Here is a 17031-nt window from a genome sequence, read left to right as displayed (position 1 = left end):
GTCACCCCGAAACAATTACACCCCCCAAATCCCAGAATTTACTGCTGTGGCAGGAATTCATGTGCAGACGGAAGGGCTGCCTGTAATGGGCTTTTTTAAAATTGTTTTTACAGACAATTTGATCCAGCTTATGGTGGACCAAACCAACCTTTATGCCCACCAATTTATTTTAGAACACTCCAAGTCCTTTCATGCCCAGCCCAATCGGTGGCATTCAACCAATTTTGCAGAAATACAGAAATATTGGGGGTTAGTCCTCAACATGGGTCTTACTAAAAAGGCCGAAGTGAGATCCTACTGGTCCACAGACATTTTGTATCACTGTCCTATGTACCAAAATACAATGACCAGACCCCGCTTTGAGGCCCTTTATAAATGTCTTCATTTTTGTGACAACTCCCAATGCTCCCCCCAGGATGACCCCAATTTTGACAGACTTTTTTCAAAAATAAGTACATCATTAATATTTTATCCCACATTTTTTTAACAATTTACACCCCTCAAAAAGAAATATCCATAGATGAATCACTGGTGCACTTCAAGGTCAGGCTGAAGTTTCTCCAATATTTGACCAATAAGCGCGGCAGATATGGCATCAAGATGTACAAGCTGTGTGAATCTGAGTCTGGATACACACATGCTTTCCAGATTTATGAGGGGAAGGACAGTACAATACGGTCCCCAGACTGTCCACCCTTCATTACGACCAGTGGGAAGATAGTGTGGTACCTTCTGCACCCACTGTTTGATCAGGGGAAAAACATTTACTTGGACAACTGATACACAAGTGTACCCATGTTCAAATGTCTAATAGACAAAAAACTGTGGCGTGTGGGATGGTCTAAAAAAAATCAGAGGCACCTTTCCAAGACCCGCAACAGCCAATCCCTGCAAATTGGCGAAAGCAGGGCATTACTCCAGGATGAGATCTTGTGTCTCAAATTTAGAGACAAAAAAGATGTCTGCATGATAACATCTATTCATGATGCCAGCTGCAGCCCTGTCCCCACACGTGGATTCACATATTCCACGATGAAGCCTGTGTGCATATAGGCATGTAATAAATTAATGGGGGGGTTTATCTGAATGATCAGGTTTTAAAACCGTATAGTGCCATCGGAAAACTTAACATCAGGTACAAGAAATTGGCAATGTACCTTGTCCAGTTGGCACTATAAAATTCATTTTTAATTTTCAGGAAATCTGGCCACAAGGGTACATACCTGGAGTACCAAGGAAAACTGATTACAATTTTTTTTGCTTGTAGACGAGGTGGGGGAAACATCTTTTGCTTCAAGTGATGTTTCCTGTATAGTTCCTGGGCATCACTTTCCAAGTAAAGTGCCTGCCACAGCAAAAAAATGCTGGGCATAAAAAAGGTGGCGTGTCTTCACAAAAATGGGAATCCGAAGAGATGCCATATATCAGTGCGACACTTGTCCATCCAAACCCGGACTCTGCATGAAAGACTGCGTCCACATCTACCACACCTCCCTGGATTAAAAATGTGCTACTTTTAAAACCCCGACCCCCGCCTCTTTATCATTCTGGCCATTTACCCATTTTTAAAATTGGTGATTGAAAAAAACCCTATAACAAAACTAAAAATTCCCATTATACCCCTAGATCAGGGGTCTCGGCCAGGTAAGTGGGCCACATATAGAAAAAATGTGAAGTTGACGGGCTGTATTGCTTTCAAATTTGATACAATACAAAATTATTTTTTATCAATTAGTTATTTGAACTACTATAATAATACTACATTACTATAACAATACTACATTACTACAACAATGCGACATTACTACAACAATACTCCATTACTATAATAATACTACATTATTATAACAATACTACACTACTATAACAATACTACATTACTATAATAATACTACATTACTATACCACATTACTCTAATAATATTATATTACTATAAGAATACTACATTACTACAACAATGCGACATTACTACAACAATACTACATTACTATAATAATACTACATTATTATAACAATACTACACTACTATAACAATACTACATTACTATAATAATACTACATTACTATACCACATTACTCTAATAATATTATATTACTATAAGAATACTACATTACTACAACAATACGACATTACTACAACAATACTACATTACTATAATAATACTACATTATTATAACAATACTACACTACTATAACAATACTACATTACTATAATAATACTACATTACTATAATTTAGAAACATGAACATGAGGTTCTTTGTAAACATTTTGAACCTCATGTTACAAAGAACCTCATGTTCATGTTTCTAAATTATGCCTAGCGGCTCAGATCAACGTGTATATACTGTGTATTGTGCGGTCCATGTCTAGTTTCTCACAATGCTGATATTGTATAGTCTATCCTCCTCATTTCCTTTGTTTTACTTGGTACCAGCACTCCACGCATTTGAAAAAATACCCAGCTGATTTTAATTCCAGAATGACCTCATAAGTGTTCCTGCTCTTGCTTGTGCTCTCAGTTGGCCACTGGGGGCGCATGGCTAGGTGAGCGCATTCCATCTGTTCACATGTTGTGGTGCTGTATGGTGGTGTCTGTTGCTGTAGTGCTGCACTTGTGGGGGGACGTGGCCCAGAGCCAAGGAGGCTTGGCACGGTCTGAAGGCATGGGTGCTTTTGGGCCCCTGGGTTGCTCCCTCTGCAGGAGCGGTGCTGTGGTGGCGGTAGCCGCCATGCGGTGCTGCAACCGCTAGAGTAGGGACCCACTTTAAAGAGGTCGCCGTGAAGTGGCAAGTGGGCTTATACAGTTTGATCAAAATGTTTACAAAGAACCTCATGTTCATGTTTCTAAATTATGTCTAGCGGCTCAGATCAACGTGTATATACTGTGGATTGTGCGGTCCATGTCTAGTTTCTCACAATGCTACTATAATACTACATTACTCTAATAATATTACATTACTATAAGAATACTACATTACTATAATAATACATTACTAGAACAATACTACATTACTATAATAATAGCACTAGGTTTAAACTTAACGGAAATTTGCAAGATTTCTCCACGTGCTTATTTCAACAATCCAGTTTTAAAGTTTAAAGAGGCTCTGTCACCAGATTTTGCAACCCCTATCTGCTATTGCAGCAGATAGGCGCTGCAATGTAGATTACAGTAACGTTTTTATTTAAAAAAAAACGAGCATTTTTGGCCAAGTTATGACCATTTTTGTAGTTATGCAAATGAGGCTTGCAAAAGTCCAAGTGGGTGTGTTTAAAAGTACAAGTCCAAGTGGGTGTGTATTATGTGCGTACATCGGGGCGTTTTTAATACTTTCACTAGCTGGGCGCTCTGATGAGAAGTAACATCCTCTTCTCTTCAGAACGCCCAGCTTGTGACAGTGCAGATCTGTGACGTCACTCACAGGTCCTGCATCGTGACGGCCACATCGGCACCAGAGGCTACAGTTGATTCTGCAGCAGCATCAGCGTTTGCAGGTAAGTCGATCTTACCTGCAAACGCTGATGCTGCTGCAGAATCAACTGTAGCCTCTGCTGCCGATGTGGCCGTCACGATGCAGGACCTGTGAGTGACGTCACAGATCTGCACTGTCACAAGCTGGGCGTTCTGAAGAGAAGAGGATGTTACTTCTCATCAGAGCGCCCAGCTAGTGAAAGTATTAAAAACGCCCCGATGTACGCACATAATACACGCCCACTTGGACTTGTACTTTTAAACACACCCACTTGGACTTTTGCAAGCCTCATTTGCATAATTACAAAAATGGTCATAACTTGGCCAAAAATGCTCGTTTTTTAAAAATAAAAACGTTACTGTAATCTACATTGCAGCGCCTATCTGCTGCAATAGCAGATAGGGGTTGCAAAATCTGGTGACAGAGCCTCTTTAAGTGTCGCTAAATGCAGTCCGGCGGCTCAGTTGGCAGCGTTTGGCAGACACACAAATGTCAAGATTAGGCAGCCCCTTTTTAGATAGTGCAACAGTGCCCTCTGTAGATACTGCCACAGTGCCCTCTGTAGAAATTGCCACAGTGCCCTCTGTAGATAATGCCACCGTACCCTCTGTAGATAATGCCATACACCCCTAGATAATGCCACAGTGTCCTCTGCAGATACAGCCACACACCCACCCCTAGATAATTCCACAGTGGCCTCTGTAGATAATTCCACAGTGCCCTCTGTAGATGCTGGCACAGTGCCCTCTGTAGATGCTGGCACAGTGCCCTCTGCAGATGCTAACAAATATGGATTGGACCCTTGGTAGCTGGCAGGCTAGATACAACAATTGAAAAACATGCCAGAGGCAGATTAGCCCTATTTCCCAACTACCATTAGAATTGTTTAATTTTTCTAATATCTTTATTATGCTGAATTCAACAAACAGACAAAACCAGCATAAATGGTTAAAATTCTCAATGCATGGATCGGGTCAGCAACCATTGATGGTTGTTTCAATGTGCACGTGTATTTGCCGTCTATGCTTGCAGACCGGCAAAGTCTAGAGACCGTTGATAGCAGCAGCGGGCTCCTAAACAATTAGATTGTTGAAACCCAAACTTCCAGCATGTATTTAAAATTGAAAAGAGAGCCCCCCCCCCCGACATGTTTCGCTATCTATGTAGTGTCCTCTGGGGTTCATGGAGCTAGTAGCCCATGCCACTAAATTCAGCAAAAAAAACGGTGGCACCCGAAAACCATTTCAGCAAATTCTGTGCTCCAATTAGCGCTCCTTCTCTTTTGAGCCCTGATGTGGGTCTAAACAGCAGTTTATTACCACATATGGGGTAATGCTGTAATCGGAAGAAATTACTTTACAAATTTTGGGGTGCTTTTTCTCCTTTATTCCTTGTAAAAATTAAAAATGTTTGTTTTTTTCAGAAAAAAAATTAGATTTTCATTTTCACAGACTCATTTCAATAAACTCAGCAAGAAACCTGTGGGGTAAAAAAGCTAACTCTACCCCTAGATAAATTCCTTGAGGGGTGTAGTTTTACAAAATGGGGTCAATTTTGTGGGGTTTCCACTGTTTTGCCCCCTCCAAGGCGTTGCAAATGCGACATGGCACCAACAACCATTCCAGCAATATTTGCGCTCCAAAATCCAAATACTGCTCCTTCCCTTCAGAGCCCTGCTGTGGGTCCAAACAGTAGTCTATTACAACATATGGGGTATTGCTAAAATCGGGAGTAATTGCTTTACAAATTATTCCTTCAAATAAAATAAAACAAGTTTTTTTTCAGAAAAAAAAGAGATTTTAATTTTCACAGACTAATTTCAATAAATTTAGCAAAAAAACTATGGGGTGAAAATGTTAACTATACCCCTTGATAAATTCCTTGAGGGTTGTAGTTTCCAAAATTGGGTTACTTTTGGGACATTTCCAATGTTTTGGCACTACAAGACCTCTTCAAACCTGACATGGTTCCTAAAATATATTCTAATAAAAAGGGTGCTCCTTTGCTTCTGAGGCCTGTGTTTAAGTTCATTAGCATACTAGGGCCATAAATATTGAGTTGCATTTTCCGGATAAAACCTTCTGTGGTACAAAAAAAAATGTATTACAAATAAATTTCAGAAAAGAAATAAAATTTGTAAATTTCACCTCTACTTTGCCTTAATTCCTGTGAAACGCCTAAAGGGTTAAGAAACTTTCTAAGGGCATGACCACACGTGGCGGATTTCCTCCGCAACTGTCCGCATCAATGCCGCACAGAATCTGCGTTGCAGATTCTGCTGCGGATCTGCACAAAATGTGCAGTAAATTGATGCGGACTAGCTGCTGCGGACTGCGGTAAAAGTACTTCCCTTCTCCCTATCAGTGCAGGATAGAGAGAAGGGACAGCACTTTCCCTTGTGAAAGTCAAAGAAATTCATACTTACCGCCCGTTGTCTTGGTGACGCGTCCCTCCTTCAGCATCCAGCCCGATCTTCCTGGATGACGCGGCAGTCCATGTGACCGCTGCAGCCTGTTATTAGCCTGTGATTGGCTGCAGCCGTCACTTAGACTGAAACGTCATCCTGGGAGGCCGGACTGGAGACAGAAGCAGGGAGTTCTCGGTAAGTATGAACTTCATTTTTTTTTACAGATACATGTATATTGGGATCGGTAGTCACTGTCCCGGGTGCAGAAACAGTTACTGCCGATCGCTTAACTCTTTCAGCACCCTGGACAGTGACTATTTACTGACGTCTCCTAGCAACGCTCCCGTCATTACGGGAGCCCCATTGACTTCCTCAGTCTGGCTGTAGACCTAGAAATACATAGGTCCAGCCAGAATGAAGAAATGTCAAGTTAAAAAAGCAAGACGGATCCGCAGCACACATAACATGTGCATGACAGCTGCGGACTTCATTGCGGAAATTAGAATCTCCATTGAAGTCAATGGAGAAATTCCGCCATGAGTCCGCCACTGCTCCGCAACAGACAGAGCATGCTGCGGACACCAAATTCCGCTCCGCAGCCTATGCTCCGCAGCGGAATTTTACGCCTCGTCTAAACGAACACTGCTAAATGAAAGTGTAAGTCAATGGACAAACGGCTCCGCTGCGGATTAACGCTGCGGAGTGTCCGCAGCGGAATTTAAGTGAAATTCCGCCACGTGTGAACCCAGCCTAAATGCTGTTTTGAATACTTTGAGGGGTGCAGTTTTTAAAATGGGCTGATTTATGGGAAGTTTCTAATATATAAGGCCCTCAAAGCCACTTCAGAACTGAACTGGACCATAAAAAAATAGGTTTTGTAAATTTTCTTGAAAATGTGAGAAATTGCTACTAAACTTAAAAGCCTTGTAACGTCTTAGAAATATAAAAGTACATTCAAACACTGATGCACACATAAAGTAGACATATGGGAAATGTTAACTAGTAACTATTTTGTGTGGTATTACTATCTGTATTACAAGCAGATACATTTAAATGTAAAAAAAATGCTAATTTTCACACATTTTCTCTACATTTTGGTGTTGTTTACAAATAAATACTGAATTTATCGACCAAATTTTTCACTAACATAAAGTACAATATGTCACGATAAAAAATTCTCAGAATCGCATCGATAGGTAAAAGCATTCCAAAGTTAATACCACATAAAATAACACATGTCAGATTTAGCCACTCACTGCCAAAACACAGCAAAACATCATATATCCAGCCTTAAAGAGGCTCTGTCACCAGATTTTGCAACCCCTATCTGCTATTGCAGCAGATAGGCGCTGCAATGTAGATTACAGTAACGTTTTTATTTTTAAAAAACGAGCATTTTTGGCCAAGTTATGACCATTTTTGTATCATCCACTTCTCTTCAGAACGCCCAGCTTCTGGCAGTGCAGACACACAGCGTGTTCTCGAAAGATCACGCTGTGACGTCACTCACTTCCTGCCCCAGGTCCTGCATCGTGTCGGACGAGCGAGGACACATCGGCACCAGAGGCTACAGTTGATTCTGCAGCAGCATCGGCGTTTGCAGGTAAGTCGATGTAGCTACTTACCTGCAAACGCTGATGCTGCTGCAGAATCAACTGTAGCCTCTGGTGCCGATGTGGCCGACACGATGCAGGACCTGGGGCAGGAAGTGAGTGACGTCACAGCGTGATCTCTCGAGAACACGCTGTGTGTCTGCACTGCCAGAAGCTGGGCGTTCTGAAGAGAAGTGGATGATACTACGCCCAGTTGGACTTTTACTTTAAACACGCCCACTTGGACTTTTGCAAGCCTCATTTGCATAAATACAAAAATGGTCATAACTTGGCCAAAAATGCTCGTTTTTTAAAAATAAAAACGTTACTGTAATCTACATTGCAGCGCCGATCTGCTGCAATAGCAGATAGGGGTTGCAAAATCTGGTGACAGAGCCTCTTTAAGCCTGATTCACACGAACGCAGCGCATCTCGGACGTGAAAAACTTCAATTTTTCACATCAGAGTGATGAGTGAAAAAATAGGACATGTCCTATTTTCCCACGGACCCTTCACACGGTCCATTGAAACAACGGCTGTATGAATGGCCACATTGAATAACATAGGTCCGTGGGACGGCCGCTGTTTCAACGGCCGTCCCATGGACGTTTCACACGTTCGTGTGAATCAGGCCTTAGGATATATGAGCACAGATACATTTTGCCAGACATCTACACAATATTTGCATTGAAAATTTTATTTTAGAAATGAAAATGTTTGCTTTTTTTTCACAAAGTTTGTATAGTATTTTGAAAAATGTTTTGTAGTTGGATGGTATGTATGAAAATGCATACCCAATCTCAATATGAGAACATTTTCTCACCATGTCACACAAGTAAAAAAAAAAGTAGTCCTAAGCACAGTACAAGTATAATGGAATGATTTATACTTCTCTTGCATGCACTCTGGTTTTGGCTGAGAAATGTAACTGCAAAGTACAGACAAATCTGCACTGTGTGAAAGTGTTTCAAATCTGCTATGGAACTAGCCTGAAAAACTGCACCAAAATCTGCCAGTGTTATATACAGAATTTACTGCAGATTTCACAAATTATATCACATCTTGGCAATAATCTGCGATAGAGCATGTTTTAGATTTGAAAAACCACAGCATGCCTACAATCTTCTGTGGATTTTTGACACTGTATGTAAATATGGTTTCATACAGCCCCATTCATTTGTATTGTACTTTATGTTATTGTGGAATTTTGATGCAGATTCTGTAATTAAAATCTGCAACAAATCCGTCATATGTGAACTAGTACTAGTACAGTGCTACCATACAGGCTCCTTTGGGTACTGTACATATAGATCTATCCCCCCCACCCCCAAGAAGCAATGCCTCCTTATACTTCTGTATAAACGTCACCTGATGGAGCATGGCACAATTTTTTTTATGGGAGATTCGTATGGAATCCAACAAAAAATAATCTCTGTATGAGATCTGAGGCAAACAGATGTATAGTAGAAGACCTATGCACCCCTATAATATTTCCAAACAATGCACACATAATATGCCCGTAATACCCCCATGTGCATGAGCCCTTATAAGGGTATTCCCCCAATCAGTCATTTTTATACAAAGCCGAGTACCTTCATAGCATGTATGAATATACTGACCGATGCCAAAATAAACTTTCTATGTCCTCCCTTTATATGTGTTTAGCTTACCTTTTTCCTGTGTATGCAGCCTTCTTTATAGAGAAGAATTGGCTATCCTGCTTATAAAAAAAACCATATGAGCACTGGGAAACTACGGTTCCCAGCATCACACTGTCCCACACCTACCATGACCTTGTGTAGGTTTTTTGGTGTACTTTTGGTACACTTTGGCACATTTTAAGCCACTCCCATTTCTCCGCTAAGCCATGTCCCTTTTAAAAACACTTTTAAAAAGTGTTTAGTGAGGTACAAATATGAAAATTGATCAAAAATGCACCAATTCACAACAAAATTTGGCTCCTTTTTCAACACATTCTAAACCCAGACAGAGTAGTAAATCTGTCCCTCTGCAACTCTTCTGTGCTGCAAGCACCTCTCTGTCCTCGCCTGTGCACTGCCAACTTGCTACTCCACTAAAGATTCCTCTGCAGTAATTTACACTTACGCGTTTCAAACCCTAAGGTAAAAGTAAGGTTTAGGCGTTTCACAGGAATTAAAGCAAAGTAGAGGTGAAATTTACAAATTAATTTTTTTTTGCTGAAATTCATGTGTAACACACTTTTTTCTATAACACAGAAGGTTTTTTCAGAGAAACGCAACTCAATATTTATTGCCCAGATTATGCAGTTTTTAGAAATATTCCACATGTGGCCCTAGTGTGGTAATGGCTTTAGAAACAAAGGCGCAAGTAGTGGATTTTGGGGCCTCCTTTTTTTAGGATATATTTTAGGCACCATGTCAGGTTTGAAGAGGTCTTGTGGTGCCTAAACAGTCAAAAACCCCCAAAAGTGACTTCATTTTGGAAACTACACCCCTCAAGGGTTTTTTCTAGGGGTATAGTTAGCATTTTGACCCCACAGTTTTTTTTGCAGAATTTAGTGGAATTCGTCTGTGAAGATGAAAATCACCTTTTTTCTGCTAAAACATCAATTTTTTTCATTTTTACAAGGAATAAAGGAGAAAAAGCACCCCAACATTTGTAAAGCAATTTCTCCTGACTACTACACCCCTCAATGAATTTTTCTAGGGGTATAATGAGCATTTTGACCCAACAGGTTTTTTTGTAGAATTTAGTGGAATTAGGCCGTGAAAATTAATATCAGCATTTTTGTCCACTAAAATGTTAAAATTTTTTAATTTTCACAATGGATAAAAGGGAAAAAGCACCCGAACATTTGAAAAACTATTTCTCCAGAGTACATAAATCCCCCATATGTGGTCAAAAATGTTTTTTTATTAGAAATTAATTAACTCTTTCAGGACTGATCCTTTTTTGCCTTTTCATTTTCGTTTTTCACTCCCCGCCTTCCAAGAGCCATGACTTTTTAATTTTTCTGTCAATAGAGCAGTGTGAGGGCTTATTTTTTGCGGGAGGAGTTGTAGTTTCTATTAACACCATTTAAACTACCATATAATGTACTGGGAAACTGAACAAAAATTTATTATTTGTGGGCTGAAATTGGAAAAAACTGTGATTCCTCCATTGTTTTTTTTTTTTACGTCTTTCACCATGCGGTAAAAACGACAACTAAGCTACATTCTGCGTCTCAATAAGATTACGGCGATACCAAATATATATAGGTTTTTTATATTTTACTACTTTTACAAAGAAAAGACTATTTGTTAAAAAAAAAAAAATTGTTTTGTATCATCACATTCTGGGCGGCATATTTTTGGGTCGATTGAGTGGTTTGGAGGTTTATTTTTGGCAATACGAGTTGTAGCTTTTATTTGTACAGTAAGCGATTTTGGCGTTTTAAATTCTTTATTTCTTACAGTTTTCACCATGCGCAATAAGTTTAATTTTACTTTATTCTGCATGTCGGTACGAATACGGCGATACCATATGTATATCGTTTTTTTAAATGTTTTGCAGCGTTTGCACAATAAAATCACTTTTCTATCAAATAATTAATTTTCTGTCACCATATGCTGAGAGCCATAACTTTTTTATTTTTTAGTCAAAAAAGCTGTGGGACGTCTTCTTTTTTGCAAAACGGGTGTTAGTTTTTATTGGTACTATTTTGCGGTAAATGCGCCTTTTTCTCACTTTTTATTCTATATCTTGGGATGGGTGGTGACCAAAAAATAGCAATGCTGGCATAGTTTTTCATTTATTTTGTTTGCGGTGTTCACCATGTGGGAAAAATAACATCATAGTTTTATAGTTTGGGTTGTTACGAACGCGATGATACCAAATATCTGTTCTTTTTTTTTAACGTTTTCATTTTTTTCCTATAATAAAACACTTTTTGTAGGAAAAAATAACCTTTTATTATTACACTTTTATAAAACGTTTTTATTAACTTTTTTCACTTTATTTTTTTACCTGCAGCTCTGATCGCTGCTATAATACATTACAATACCTAGTAGTGTAATGTATTCCAACTGTCAGTGTGACGTCACAGTCACTCTGACAGTAAGTCTATGAGGACCAGGCAGAGGCTGGTCCTCATAGGCTTCCATACATGGCAGACCCGGAGGCCGTTGTCTGGCCTCCGGTTGCCATTTCAACCCCCACGATTGCATGGGGGCTGCCGATGTGCTACAAACCCCCTAAATCCGGCGATCGCAATCGATCGCCGCATTTAAGGGGTTAATTGCCAAAATCAGCGGTGATGAGCCGCTGATCGGCAACACTAGAGTGTCAGCTGTCAGGGACAGCTGACCTCCCATTTCTCAATGCACACTGTCGCCGACAGTGTGCATCGGGAATGACAGTGACTTCCTGTCACTCTGACAGGAAGCCTATCAGGACCAGCCGGAGGTTGGTCCTGATAGGCTTCCGTCCATGGCAGACATGGAGGCCATTGTTTGGCCTCCGTTTGCCATGCTAACTATCGGAAAATCGGGCAGGGTCCGCTGATATGCTAGAAACCCCTAAAATGCGGCGATCGCAACCGTGTTAATGGCTTAAATCAGCGGCAAAAGACTGCTGTCCGGCAAGAGTGGAGTGTCAGATGTCGCCGAAAGCTGACCTTTCGGTTCCCAGTGCACACTGTCGCCGACAGTGTGAACAGTAACTATACGTTCTCGTGCGGAAAGTAACCTCACACAAAACCGTATAGTTACTGACTTGTGAAGGTAGGCAGGGCCGGCGTCAGCACCCGGCGTACTCGGGCAAGTGCCGGGCCCACTACCCTCAGGGGGGCCCACTCGGCCACTGAGTGCTGATGCAGCCATCATGGCTCTCCTCATGGCTGCTGTCCTGGCTTTTTCCCGGGGAGTCCAGTGCCCCCTCGGGGCGGTCCCCCAGTAAACTTTTAGGGCTGTTCTCCATATTTTTTTCTCTACCCTCCCCCTGCCGCGGCCACGCTATTCCTTTAAGATCGCTTATCTAGCAGACGTGCGGCGACACGCCCCCCCTCCTCTCCCCTGATACTGCCCACACTGAAGAGCGGAGCAGGAGCGCCAGAGAGAAGAGACCGAGGAGAGGCAGCCGGGCTGAGACTGAGGTGAGCGCTGTTTTAAAACAACTGAGCACCGCTCACTGCACTCACCCTCCTGCCCCTTATTAAGTTAAAAAGATATCATATAAGGAAAGACAAGGGATCTTAACGGCAACAGAGTTCTGTACAGTCGTACGGTGCCAACCAGGAACAGATATGAATGAAGAGAAATGTGTGGGGAAGGAAAAAATGGGGGAAAAATCCTCGTATAAAGAGGCACTCGGCTCAAATGACTATGAAATTAAAAATTAATATATAGCTAAAATTTATGATCTTGCAAAAATGACATATAAACAAACAAAACAAACAAACATCACAAGCCCGGCCGGGTAAGTGTAAATATGGTTCACCAATTAAGGAAGAACAATCTTGCTCACAAGCCGTATACAGAGGACAAAAATCGCCTCATGTGGCCATACGATAAATTGGTGAGTGCTATGGTACAAATCAAAAATAAATCAAAGATCATCACACAATAGTTTCAAATAACTGACATAGTACCACAGACATGGGCTAACTGCAATGTAATGGACCGGCACATCAGGTAAATATATAATATGGTGTACTTATCCTGCCGGTTATGCACGGCAACCAGGTAGAGGTGGTTTAAATCGTTCCTCTCATGGTTGGAGACCACGGTTCATCAAGGTTCCTTTCAAATGCCGGGAATGAGTGACATATGGGCAACCGCCTATTCACTGTTAGGCAGTAACAGGAAATCCCGTTGGTTTAAATGGATAAAGTTCAACGGCAGATTGATTTGCACTTGACAAAAATGCTTAATACTGAAAGCTCGTCTGCGCGGATCTCAGGCGGGTATACGTTATTGTAGCCAATGAATTCCGTTCTCTGGTTGTGTTACATGCCAAGCATGGATTCAATCTCCAGACCAAAACAGCAGTTTCCGGTATGTGACGTTACACAGCATGCTGACGCGTTTCGTCACTTACGTGACTTCCTCAGAGCGTATAAGAAGACATCGACACAGGTCCTCTATATCAGGGGAATGCAAGCCAATTGTAAAGGATCTGCCAGACACAGCTTTTGTGTCGACGCCCGTGGTTAGTCAGTCTGCACCTGCTCCTAAGTCTGATCGAGTGACCCCTCCTTCTACCAATCAGGCTGGGAGGCTGAGGAGTGGGAGAGCCTATCACAGCCTGGCCAAACGGAGCTAGCTCCCGCCCTCTGTCTATTTATACGTTCACTTCCTGCTCCTCCTTTGCCTGTGATTCTCCTGTTTCCTGGCTCTGCTGCTTGAACTATTTGTCCCTGCTTCATATTGACCCTGGCTTACTGACTACTCTCCTGCTCTGCGTTTGGTACCTCGTACACTCCTGGTTTGACTCGGCTCGTTCACTACTCTTGTTGCTCACGGTGTTGCCGTGGGCAACTGCCCCATTCCCTTAGCTTCTGTGTACCCTTGTCTGTTTGTCTGTTGTGCACTTATTGAGCGCAGGGATCGTCGCCCAGTTGTACGCCGTCGCCTAGGACGGGCCGTTGCAAGTAGGCAGGGACTGAGTGGCGGGTAGATTAGGGCTCACCTGTCTGTCTCCTTTCCCCGTCATTACATAATCACAGGCCCATATACCTTTTCTACCCTGGTCCCTGACACAACTATGGACCCCCTTAAGACCCTGGCTCAGCAAATGCAGGGCCTCTCCCTACAGGTCCAAGCCCTGGCTCAGAGGGGCAACCAGTATGATGCTACCCTGGTAGTGCCCCCCACCTCACCTCTTGAACCCCACCTCAAGTTGCCTGACCGGTTCTCAGGGGACCGGAAGACCTTTTTCTCCTTTCGGGAGAGTTGTAGGCTCTATTTCCGTTTAAAGCCCCACTCCTCAGGTTCTGAGAGCCAGCGAGTGGGTATAATTATGTCCCGGCTCCAGGACGGGCCCCAAGAATGGGCCTTCTCCTTGGCTCCTGATGCCCCTTAACTTTCCTCTGTTGATCTTTTTTTTCTGCTCTCGGGCTCATATATGACGAGACTGACAAGACTGCCTTTGCCGAGAGTCAGCTGGTGACCTTACGTCAGGGTAAGAGACCCGTTGAGGAGTACTGTTCTGATTTTAGGAAGTGGTGTGTAGCTTCTCGGTGGAATTACCCTGCCTTGAGGTGCCAGTTTAGAATGGGTCTGTCGAACGCCCTGAAAGACCTGTTAGTTAGCTATCCCTCTTCTGACTCCCTAGATCAGGTTATGGCTTTAGCGGTACATCTTGACCGACGTCTCAGGGAACGACGATTTGAAAGTTTTGGTGCCTTCTCCTCTGACCCCCCCATGATGGCTCCCGAGGTTCCATTGCTTCGTTCTTCGACGGAAAACTCTGATGAACCTATGCAACTCTGGGCCTCCGTGTCTCCCCAACAACGTAGAGAGTTCCGCAGGAAGAATGGTCTCTGCTTCTACTGTGGGGATGACAAGCATCAAGTGAACAACTGTCCTAGGCGTAAGAATAAGCAGCCAGAAAACTTCCGCGCCTAAGTGATCATCGGGGAGGTCACTTGGGCGCACAGGTATTTCCCGTAAATATGAAACCTAATAAAATCTTGCTTCCCTTTCAGGTCTCTTTTGGTGGTAGGTCTGCTACCGGCAGTGCCTTCGTGGATTCAGGGTCTTCTGCTAATATTATGTCTGTGGAATTTGATATGTCTCTAGCTATGATTGATTTGCCTAAACCTGTCCCGGTAGTGGGTATCGACTCCACTCCACTTGCTAATGGTTATTTTACACAGCATACCCCTGTTTTTGAACTCCTTGTTGGCTCCATGCATTTGGAGCAGTGCTCTGTACTGGTGATGCAGGGATTATCGTCCGATTTGGTTTTAGGCCTTCCCTGGTTGTAGATGCATAATCCCACGTTTAACTGGAATATTGGGGATCTTACCAAATGGGGTAATGAATGCATGACGTCATGTTTTTCTGTTAATTTAATTTCTCTCCCTGAGGAGGTGAACACTCTACCTGAGTTTATTCAGGACTTCGCTGATGTTTTTTCTAAAAAGGCCTCCGAAGTGTTACCTCCTCATAGAGAATACGATTGCGCAATCGATTTGGTACCAGGAGCTAAGCTCCCTAAGGGTAGGATATTTAATCTCTCTTGTCCCGAACGTGAAGCCATGAGAGAGTATATCCAGGAATGCCTGGCCAAGGGTTACATTCGCCCCTCTACTTCTCCGGTAGGTGCTGGCTTCTTCTTCGTAGGGAAGAAGGATGGTGGTCTTAGGCCGTGCATCGATTACCGAAACTTGAATAAGGTCACTTTAAGGAACCAGTATCCCCTTCCTTTGATTCCTGATCTCTAAGTTTGATCTATGGGGGGCTTATAACCTTATCCGCATCAGAGAGGGGGATGAGTGGAAGACTGCGTTTAACACGCCTGAAGGTCATTTTGAATACCTCGTCATGCCCTTTGGGTTGTGTAATGCTCCCGCGGTCTTCCAGAATTTCATAAATGAGATTTTAAGAGACTATCTGGGGGTATTTCTTGTAGTGTACCTTGATGACATACTTTTGTTTTCCAAGGACTGGTCCTCCCACATTGAGCATGTCAGGAAGGTGCTCCAGGCCCTTTGGGAAAACAAACTGTTTGCAAAAACTAAAAAATGTGTGTTTGGGGTGCAGGAGATACCATTTTTGGGTCAAATCCTCACTCCTCATGAATTCCGCATGGACCCTACCAAGGTTCAGGCTGTGGCTGAATGGGTCCAACCTGCCTCCCTGAAGGCGTTACAGTGCTTCCTGGGGTTTGCTAATTATTACAGGAGATTTATTGCTAACTTCTCGGTCATCGCTAAGCCTCTTACGGATCTTACTCGCAAAGGTGCTTATCTCCTCCACTGGCCTCCAGAGGCGGTCCAGACTTTTGAGGTCCTTAAGAAGTGCTTTATCTCGGCCCCAGTGCTGATTCAGCCTAACCAAATGGAGCCATTTATCGTGGAGGTTGACGCATCCGAGGTGGGAGTGGGTGCTGTCTTGTCCCAGGGTACCAGGTCCCTCACCCATCTCAGTCCCTGTGCCTACTTCTCCAGGAAGTTCTCGTCCACTGAGAGTAACTATGACATTGGCAATCGCGAACTCTTAGCCATTAAATGGGCATTTGAAGAGTGGCGCCACTTCTTGGAGGGGGCTAGGCACCAGGTAACGGTCCTTACCGACCACAAGAATCTGGTTTTCCTAGAATCTGCCCGGAGGCTAAACCCGAGACAAGCTTGATGGGCGTTGTTTTTTACTAGATTCAACTTTTTGGTCACCTATAGGGCTGGGTCTAAAAATATTAAAGCTGATGCAGAGAAGTGGGAGAGCCTATCACAGCCTGGCCAGACGGAGCTAGCTCCCGCCCCCTGTCTATTTATACCTTCATTTCCTGTTCCTCCTTTGCCTGTGATTCTGCCTGTTTCCTGGCTCTGCTGATTCTGCTTGTACTATTGACCTCTGCTTCATATTGACCC

This window comes from Rhinoderma darwinii, chromosome 3 (genome assembly GCF_050947455.1).
Source record: "Rhinoderma darwinii isolate aRhiDar2 chromosome 3, aRhiDar2.hap1, whole genome shotgun sequence".
Lineage (NCBI taxonomy): Eukaryota > Metazoa > Chordata > Amphibia > Anura > Rhinodermatidae > Rhinoderma > Rhinoderma darwinii.
This window is presented reverse-complemented; position numbering follows the sequence as displayed.